The sequence below is a fragment of the Mesocricetus auratus genome, unplaced genomic scaffold (genome assembly GCF_017639785.1).
Source record: "Mesocricetus auratus isolate SY011 unplaced genomic scaffold, BCM_Maur_2.0 Super-Scaffold_100013, whole genome shotgun sequence".
Classification (NCBI taxonomy): Eukaryota; Metazoa; Chordata; class Mammalia; order Rodentia; family Cricetidae; genus Mesocricetus; species Mesocricetus auratus.
In genome coordinates this window covers 70,889,861-70,896,072 of record NW_024429196.1, presented here as the reverse complement: position 1 = coordinate 70,896,072, position 6,212 = coordinate 70,889,861, and positions in this window count along the sequence as shown.

Genomic DNA, 6,212 nt, shown 5'->3' with positions numbered 1-6,212 from the left:
TCATGGACCCCTTACCTGCCACGGTGCCATGTGACAACACGGGGCGATCCAACTTCAGTGCCTGAAGAATGCTCCTGCCACGGTGCCATGTGACAACACGGGGCGATCCAACTTCAGTGCCTGAAGAGTGCTCCTGGCCGCTCCACATGCTAGCAATCTGGAAATTCGGAAGCCACTCAGGAGGGAGAGAGCAGAGGAACGCACAGCACGGCTGAGAACCTCCACGGCGAGACGAAACCCACGCTAGCATCCTCAGCTGCGTCATTATTAACAACGGAGTCAAGAATGATCTCGGCAGGCAAACTGTGCTCATAAACACAAGGAAACTAATTAGTAATTAGGAGAGAAGATAGGAGTGCTAAGCTGATTTGTGGTGTGGCTGGAGAGATGGCTCAGCAGTTAAGAGCACATGCTGCTCCTCTGGACAACCAGAGTTCCGTTCTAGTACCCACATCCAGTGGCTCACAGCTACGCTAGCTCCAGGGACCTGACAACTGGCCTCCATAGGCACCTGCACACATGTGCACACACACTCAGACACATGCACATAAATAAATAAATAAACAAAAAAACAAGCCTTAAAAAATGATGCATGAAGCCTGGCTGTGGTGGCGCACGCCTTTAATCCCAGCACTCTAGAGGCAGAGGCAGGGGACCTCTGTGAGTTCGAGGCCAGCCTGGTTTACATAATGACTTCCAGGACAGCCAGGACTACACAGAAAAACCCTGCCTCAAAAAGTGAAAAAGAAAAAAAAAAAGTTGGTGCATGAATCAAAAAGCAGGAAGCTAGGTATCCCCCAGCCACACACAGTAACATCTGTAACCTATAAAAATAAAAATATAATAAAGGAGAAGCAGAAAGAAAACTAGGAATGGAGAAACATTCAGGGCCCAGATGAAACAATGAACACTCTGCATACGCCCACACTGGCAGCTTTGCAAAATCCCTGTGAGGTGAATGACTTTGGGGGGGGGAGGAGGGGGGAAGAACTCAAATTGGTTCAAGAAAAAGAAGTATTTGTATACTGTAGTGAAAAGGGGAGAAATGGGGATAGTTCCCAAAACTTGCTTTTAAGAATAAGTGGTTTCATTCCTAGATGCTTTTACCCACACTGATTTGAAAGAATGAACATGTTTTACTACGGAAAAACAATTTTCAAAACTCCCCAATTCAAAGGAAAAAGAGAGGGCCACGGGGAGGACTATACTTAAGGTACAATATAAGTATGGAACTTCAAAAAAAAACATTAAACTTAAAAACAACCAACAACAACAACAAAAGAAAACCTCCCCATGGGCCAGTGAGGTGTGCTGTCTAGCCAGTGACTTCATGGGCTCCATTTGAGTATTCTGGTAAAGTCAAGGAAGGAGACTCTCACCGTGTCCACTGTCCCTTTTGAAAAGACTTTTTTAAACCTTTAATTGTGTGTGTATGTACACACACACACACACACACACACACACACACACACACACACACAACCTTGGATTTGCAGTGCTGAGGAGTCTGGAAGAGGGTGTCAGACCCCCTGAGTCCCCTGAGCTCCAGGCAAGGGTGAGACACCCCATACGGGAGCTAGGAGTGGAATTCTGGTCCTCTGTAGAAGCAGTAACTTCACTTAACCCTGCCCACCCGCCCCCCTCCCCCAGCCCTGTCCTTTCTGGCTTTTAAACTGTTTTGTTTAAGGAACCGTGTGAGGGTTGAAATGGCTGGAAATGCTGGGAACAAAAGCTAACAAACTCTTCTGTTTCATGCTCCAACTTTACGGAATGTGAGCAGGACAAAGAGCCAGCTAGAGAACGGTGCCTGTTTGAAAATCTTACTCTCTAGTGGGACCAGTTTCATCACTGCTGCCCCGTGCTTGGTTTATTTTCCTCCTGCGGCTGTCCTGAACTTCTCAGGGATTCTGCACAAGGAGCCCGTGTTGTCATCTCCCGACGGGTCACCACACAAATCATGTATGGTCTCAGAAAAAGCAACACGCCTCTGAGAACCCGATGCCTGCCGTCTGTGGCAGCCGCAACCTGATTCCCACTCTGAGACTTTTTAGAAAATAGATAGCAAAAAAGATAAGGGGTTGTCAAGAGGCGAGAGTACATGGTGGATTTTCCCTGAGAAGTGAGCAAGCCTCTGTTCACCCAGGTACAGCAGCAAAGAAATAATCCTGCTCGAATCTCGTTCACAAGCCAGGGAGTTTATCGGGGCTCCCTAGAGGAGTGGGGGAAACTCTAAAGCAACTGCACCACAGGAAAGCTCACCCTATGACTCAGCAAAGCCATGTCCCTAGACAACTGGCAGGCAGCTTCACCTAGCCAAACAGAAGGCGCTCCGCATCCAACCACTGTTTACTGTTTCTACAGCCATTGGCATTGGCAAGGGCCTTGAGGCTCTTGCAGCTTTTCCCTCTGTTTTCTGAGTCTCAGGAACCTCCCTCCTCCCACTCTGAGGGGATGGTCATGAGCGGGGAGGTTGGGGATTGAGAGAGATGGTTAAGTAGGCCCGGAGGACTTTTCAGGCCCTGAAACTATTGTTTAGTGGGGTTATGCCCGCAGAGATCCACCTGTTGCCTCGCTGTGTTCTCCTAACGGAAATGCTCCTTCCATGAAGGAGGGAGGCTCCAGAGACACGAGCTGAACAAAATGTTACAAATCTAGGAAGACAGACGGGGAGATTCTCAAGGCTCCTCCCAGTTTTATAGAAGGACTTAAAAAAACAAAACTGATGGAGCAAGAGACTCTGGCTAGCCAGGCTGCAGAGGGATTTTCAGACTGTCAAGTTGTCCTCACAAAGCTCCAAAGACACAGCTTTTGTGAACCGTCGCCTGGGGTGCAGCAGCTTTGGAGCTGGTCCTGTTCCAGAAAGCAACCCCTCACCCACAGCAAAAACTCATTGGTTCACCAAGATGGACTTTGGTGCAATTGTTACTTTTGTCTGTTGTGGTTTCCTTTCTGGGATGAGTAAGAGCTGTGTGTGTGTGTGTGTGTGTCTGTGTGTCTGTCTGTGTCTCTCTGTGTGTGTCTGTCTGTGTCTCTGTGTGCCTTGTCTGGACAGGAAAAGCAAGTTCTAATGTGGTGAGACGTGGTTACGCAGGTCTGTCAGGTGTTGTGTGTGTGTGTGTGTGTCTGTGTCTGTGTGTGTGTGTCTGTGTCTCTGTGTGTGTGTGTCTGTGTCTCTGTGTATCTTGTCTGGACAGGAAAAGCAAGTTCTAATGTGGTGAGACGTGGTTATGCAGGTCTGTCAGATGTAACCAGTGCATGGCACTGCTGGAGACACTCGCAATGGGGGAGACTGTGGGGGAGGTTATAGGTTAATGGAGAGCTCTGCACTTTGTTTTATTTTGTTATAAAAATCTAAAACTGCTCAAAAATACAATCTAAAACTAAAAAAAAGGAAAATAATAAAAATTGTTCTCTGTGATCCCTGGAACTCACATAAAAACCCAGATGCTGTGGAGTGTTCCACTCCTATGGCCAGATGGGAGTCAAGACGAGAGTAAATGGGAAGCTTGCAGACCAGCTAGCCTAAAGCAGGCAGTGTGGCCAACAACAACACTTCCCAGAATCTTTCTCGACTCCTAGTCCCACCTATCTTGCTTCCCTACTGGCCAATAGTGCTTTATTTATAAACCAATGAGACAAAAATATGCACAGAAGGACTTCCCCCATCAATCATACCTTGGAGCAGTCATGTTGTCACTTTATACACCAATGATCAATGTCATTAAATGTTTAGGAAATTGAGGCTTGGAGATGCTACAATCTGTGATGATCAACTTTGTATGTCAACTTCATTAGATCATGGTGTAGACATCGCTCTGACAGTATTTATTTGTTTACTTTATGGTACTGGTAACTGAACACAAGGCTTGTGCATGTCAGGCAAGCCTTGACACAGGACAAAGGTGTAAATTTCAATCAAAGTATCTAACCTTCCATGATGTGGTTGAGCTTCATCCAGTCAGCTCCTTAGGAGCAAAACCTGAAATCAGACCGATCTCAACAAGCTGAGACTGCTTTATTGAAACAGTGAAGGACCCCCAACCTTTTCATGGGATGAGGGTTGAGTGCAAAGAAGTATCAGGACACAGCTGCACACAGCTACCAGGAAGTTATAGCTGTGTGTGTGTGTGTGTGTGTGTGTGTGTGCTTTGACTGGGAACAGGGTGAGTTGTTTTTGATACACAGGTGTATTGTTTCTGGAGGTGAAGCAGACCAGTCAGGCTGGGGTCAAGCAATTCTTTATAATTAGAGGCTATTGCCCAATACAGCCTGACTCAAGTCCTCATGACCTAAAGCTACTGTCCAACAAAAGGTTATTGTCCTTAGAACCTCTGGATGAGTCTGTGAGGGGTTTTCTAGATTGGGTTAACTGAAATAGAAAACTCACCCCAACTGTTGGTGGTACAGTTCCATGGCTGGGTTCCTGGAGTGAAAAAAAAGAGGAAAAAGCAAACTGAGTTCCAGCTTTTCTATACTGTAGACACAGAGTGACCAACCACCTCACATATCTGTGATCATGACTTCCCCACTGATGGACTATACCCTGGAACTATAAGGCAAAAGAAACCTCCCCTTCCTCAAATCACTTTTGTAAAATGTTTTATCACAGCAGCAAAAACAGCGACGACAGAAAACTGTGTGGATTGTTGAGTACACAGGAGAAGCAGAGAGTACGATAATCCCCAGATCTTTGCTCGATTTGCAGAATACAAGAGAAAGTGAGGCGGCAACAGAGGCTGGCACTGTGGTGGCACTCAGCGTTTGTGGGTAGGCTTGCACACAAATGAAGGCTCATGAAATTCCTTACTCTAGACGAGGGGCCGTAGCTGGAGGTCCAGTTAAAGCCCTTGAGAATATCAGGGAAGATTATGGCCACATCCCTTGAAGTGAAGCACACACAAAGGCAACTACCTTTACCCACAATTCATAGAGTCTACAGAGCCCTGGAGATGCTTGGACACACTCTGGGAGAGAGAAGAAGTACTGTGTGACTTGTTAAAGGGAGCCACTGCTGGAATTCAAGCCCTAAGGAGACACTCTGATGTGTATTTTAAAAGCACCTTACAGACATTATTTGACAGTCTCCCTGTCTCTCTCTCTTTCTCTGTCTCTGTCTCTGTCTCCACCTTACAGACATTAATCGACAGTCTCCCTGTCTCTGTCTCTCTGTCTCTGTCTCTGTCTCTGTCTCTGTCTCTGTCTCTGTCTCTCTCTCTCTGTCCTCTAAGGTAGTCTCGTACTGTTCAGACTACCTACAGCTCACTATGCAGTCAGGAGGACTTGACTTTCTGATGCTCACCCCTCCAGCTAGCAAGTGCCGGGACTGCAGGCACACACCATCACCCTGGTTGATGTGGTGCTGATGTCAGATGCAGGACACTGTGTGCACTGGGTTCTCTCAGCTGAGCTGCTCTCCCCAGTCTTCAGCGGTCATTCCTGTGGAGCTGTGGAAGACAGATGGGTGATGTTTCTTCCATCGGGATAGAGCCAGAGCCTGGAAACCAGACTCAACATGTCCTATCCTAGGAGCCCAGTGGTACCCACCCCCACAGCTCTGAACAAAAGCTGAGGCAGCCTCAGTGGTAGAATGTGAAAAATCAAAGCAGGATAGCAACCTGCAGGCTGCATTGGAGACCCTTCGGGAGATAGGGAACCCTTCCTCCCCGCTCCCCCTTTTGTCTTCCTTCCCCACCCTCCTCTCCCCAGCCAAGGTGAATTTGAGGGTAATTGGAGGTGGCAGCAAGCTGGTATGCAGAAACATTCCTCCCTGGGCTCCCATGACTGGATCTGCCCTGTTGGAGGGCAGCCATAAATACTTCTCCGCTTGCATAGTTCAGGCTTGTGAAAAACAGAGAAGTAAGCGCTATATTCTCTTTCCAACACCCCCCCCCATTGAACTCTGACCTCTTCAGTGCTCCCCCTCCTCCCTGGCCCACTTTCAGTCTGTTCTCTATTAACTCACTTCATATCCACGTGTGTGAATTGCTAGAAATGCTGGGGCCGGGATGGCAGCCATCCGTCAAGGTACCACCTGAAAACTCCCTGTTCTTATGGAGAGATGTTCACTTGGGTTGATCTGAGGCTCCTCCTTCCAGCCCAGCTATCCAGGTCCAGCCTATTAGAGGAAAGCAGTGCTTCAGAATGTGTCCTACCTGACATTTTGTGCCACCAGCATACCCTGTGAGTGCAGCGGGGATGTGGCAGGGATTGAC